This window comes from Coregonus clupeaformis, chromosome 3 (assembly GCF_020615455.1).
Source record: "Coregonus clupeaformis isolate EN_2021a chromosome 3, ASM2061545v1, whole genome shotgun sequence".
In the NCBI taxonomy this organism is placed as follows: Eukaryota; Metazoa; Chordata; class Actinopteri; order Salmoniformes; family Salmonidae; genus Coregonus; species Coregonus clupeaformis.
The window spans coordinates 5,732,501-5,736,901 of record NC_059194.1 but is presented as its reverse complement, the minus strand read 5'-3'; positions in this window follow the sequence as shown (position 1 = coordinate 5,736,901).

Sequence of the window (4,401 nt, the reverse complement as noted above, 5' to 3'; positions counted from 1 at the left end):
GAGCGAGCGAGTTAGAGAGAGAGAGAGAGAGAGAGAGTTAGAGAGAGAGAGCGAGAGCGAGTTAGAGAGAGAGAGAGAGAGCGAGAGAGAGAGAGAGAGAGAGAGAGAGCTACTGCATATAATATGCAGACTACTGGGATAGACAGACCCTTTAATTTACACACACACGCACACGAAACACATATGTACAAGGGGTTGCAGATTGCATTGTACTTATTTTTTGTGCAATCTTATTCCATTCTTATTGATTTGTTTACAACTATTCTTAATTTTATTGGCACTGGTATTATAATAATAATTATATATGTAATGATGTGGGTAGGTGTATGTATATATATATGTATGTATATGTATATACATATATGTATGTGTGTGTATATGTGTGTGTGTGTGTGTATGTATGTATGTATGTATGATAATGTGGTCCTCTGTAGTTCAGCTGGTAGAGCATGGCGCTTGTAACGCCAAGGTAGTGGGTTCGATCCCCGGGACCACCCATACACAAAAATGTTTGCACGCATTACTGTAAGTCGCTTTGGATAAAATCGTCTGCTAAATTGCATATTATTATATGTGTGTGTATATATACAGTATCTCACAAAAGTGAGTACACCCCTCACATTTTTGTAAATATTTCACTATGACACTTTGCTACAATGTAAAGTAGTGTGTACAGCTTGTATAACAGTGTAAATGTGTTGTCCCCTCAAAATAACTCAACACACAATACACCCCTAAGTGAAAATGTCCAAATTGGGCCCAATTAGCTATTTTCCCTCCCCGGTGTCATGTGACTCGTTAGTATTACAAGGTCTCAGGTGTGAATGGGGAGCAGGTGTGTTAAATTTGGTGTCATCGCTCTCACACTCCCTCATACTGGTCACTGGAAGTTCAACATGGCACCTCATGGCAAAGAACTCTCTGAGGATCTGGTCCTCTGTAGCTCAGCAAGTAGAGCACGGCGCTTGTAACGCCAAGGTAGTGGGTTCGATCCCCGGGACCACCCATACACAAAAAAATGTGTGCACGCACGACTGTAAGTCGCTTTGGATAAAAGCGTCTGCTAAATGGCATATTATTATATCTGAAAAAATGAATTGTTGCTCTACATAAAGATGGCCTGGGCTATAAGAAGATTGCCAAGACCCTGAAACTGAGCTGCAGCACGGTGGCCAGGACCATACAGCGGTTTAACAGGACAGGTTCCACTCAGAATAGGCCTCACCATGGTCGACCAAAGAAGTTGAGTGCACGTGCTCAGCGTCATATCCAGAGGTTGTCTTTGGGAAATAGACGTAAGAGTGCTGCCAGCATTGCTGCAGAGGTTAAAGGGGTGGGGGGTCAGCCTGTCAGTGCTCAACCATACGCCGCACACTGCATCAAATTGGTCTGCATGGCTGTCGTCCCAGAAGGAAGCCTCTTCTAAAGATGATGCACAAGAAAGCCCGCAAACAGTTTGCTGAAGACAAGCAGACTAAGGACATGGATTACTGGAACCTTGTCCTGTGGTCTGATGAGACCAAGATAAACTTATTTGGTTCAGATGGTGTCAAGGGTGTGTGGCGGCAACCAGGTGAGGAGTACAAAGACAAGTGTGTCTTGCCTACAGTCAAGCATGTTGTGGGAGTGTCATGGTCTGGGGCTGCATGAGTGCTGCCAGCACTGGGGAGCTACAGTTCATTGAGGGAACCATGAATACCAACATGTACTGTGACATACTGAAGCAGAGCATGATCCCCTCGCTTCGGAGACTGGGCCGCAGTGCAGTATTCCAACATGATAACGACCCCAAACACACCTCCAAGACGACCACTGCCTTGCTAAAGAAGCTGAGGGTAAAGGTGATGGACTGGCCAAGCATGTCTCCAGACCTAAACCCTATTGAGCATATGTGGGGCATCCTCAAACGGAAGGTGGAGGAGTGCAGGGTCTCTAACATCAACCAGCTCCGTGATGTTGTCATGGAGGAGTGGAAGAGGACTCCAGTGGCAACCTGTGAAGCTCTGGTGAACTCCATGCCCAAGAGGGTTAAGGCAGTGCTGGAAAATGATGGTGGAAACACAAAATATTGACACTTTGGGCCCAATTTGGACATTTTCACTTAGGGGTGTACTCACTTTTGTTGCCAGCGGTTTAGACATTAATGGCTGTGTGTTGTGTTATTTTGAGGGGACAGCAAATTTACACTGTTATACAAGCTGTACACTCACTACTTTACATTGTAGCAAAGTGTCATTTCTTCAGTGTTGTCACATGAAAAGATATAGTCAAATATTTACAAAAATGTGAGGGGTGGACTCACTTTTGTGAGATAATATATATATATACAGTGGGGAGAGTATTCGATACACTGCCGATTTTGCAGGTTTTCCTACTTACAAAGCATGTAGAGGTCTGTCATTTTTATCATAGGTAAACTTCAACTGTGAGAGACGGAATCTAAAACAAAAATCCAGAAAATCACATTGTTTGATTTTTAAGTAATCAATTTGCATTTTATTGCATGACATAAGTATTTGATACATCAGAAAAGCAGAACTTAATATTTGGTACAGAAACTTTTGTTTGCAATTACAGAGATCATACGTTTCCTGTAGGTCTTGACCAGGTTTGCACACACTGCAGCAGGGATTTTGGCCCACTCCTCCATACAGACCTTCTCCAGATCCTTCAGATTTCGGGGCTGTCGCTGGGCAATGCGGACTTTTAGCTCCCTCCAAAGATTTTCTATTGGGTTCAGGTCTGGAGACTGGCTAGGCCACTCCAGGGCCTTGAGATGCTTTTTACGGAGCCACCCCTTAGTTGCCCTGGCTGTGTGTTTCGGGTCGTTGTCATGCTGGAAGACCCATCTTCAATGCTCTTACAGAGGGAAGGAGGTTGTTGGCAAAGATCTCGCGATACATGGCCCCATCCATCCTCCCCTCAATACGGTGCAGTCGTCCTGTCCCCTTTGCAGAAAAGCATCCCCAAAGAATGATGTTTCCACCTCCATGCTTCACGGTTGGGATGGTGTTCTTGGGGTTGTACTCATCCTTCTTCTTACTCCAAACACGGCGAGTGGAGTTTAGACCAAAAAGCTCTATTTTTGTCTCATCAGACCACATGACCTTCTCCCATTCCTCCTCTGGATCATCCAGATGGTCATTGACAAACTTCAGACGGGCCTGGACATACGCTAGCTTGAGCAGGGGGACCTTGCGTGCGCTGCAGGATTTTAATCCATGACGGCGTAGTGTGTTACTAATAGTTTTCTTTGAGACTGTGGTCCCAGCTCTCTTCAGGTCATTGACCAGGCCCTGCCGTGTAATTCTGGGCTGATCCCTCACCTTCCTCATGATCATTGATGCCCCACGAGGTGAGATCTTGCATGGAGCCCCAGACCGAGGGTGATTGACGGTCATCTTGAACTTCTTCCATTTTCTAATAATTGCGCCAACAGTTGTTGCCTTCTCACCAAGCTGCTTGCCTATTGTCATGTAGCCCATCCCAACCTTGTGCAGGTCTACAATTTTATCCCTGATGTCCTTACACAGCTCTCTGGTCTTGGCCATTGTGGAGAGGTTGGAGTCTGTTTGATTGAGTGTGTGGACAGGTGTCTTTTATACAGGTAACGAGTTCAAACAGGTGCAGTTAATACAGCTAATGAGTGGAGAACAGGAGGGCTTCTTAAAGAAAAACTAACAGGTCTGTGAGAGCCGGAATTCTTACTGGTTGGTAGATGATCAAATACTTTTGTCATGCAATAAAATGCAAATTAATTACTTAAAAATCATACAATGTGATTTTCTGGATTTTTGAAAACCTGCAAAATCGGCAGTGTATCAAATACTTGTTCTCCCCACACACACTACCGTTCAAAAGTTTGGGGTCACTTAGAAATGTCCTTGTTTTCGACAGAAAAGCAATTTTTTTGTCTATTAATATAACATCAAATTGATCAGAAATACAGTGTAGACATTTTTTATGTTGTAAATGGCTATTGTAACTGGAAACGGTGTCAAAGCTGGCGTAGGGGTGGTGTGGAAATCAGATGCAGGATGCAGAAGTAGTCCAAAATTATTTAATAGAGTCCACAGAATGAACGGCTATAAACAGAGCCGGAGGCACAAGGAAAATAACGCACTAAGCGTAAATAACAAACACGCACAAATGTGTGGAACTCTCGCTAGAGAAAATGAGCACAAACTTGACATAGAATCACCTGCTGACAACGAACAACTACACACAACCACAAGACAGAAACAACGAGAACTTAAAGGGCACATAATCAAGACAAAATGAGAAACAGGTGTACAAAACAGACCAAACCAAACGAACACAGAAATAACGAACGGTGGCAGCTAGTACTCCGGGGACGACGACCGCCGAAGCCTGCCCAAACAAGGAGAAGGAGCAGCCTCG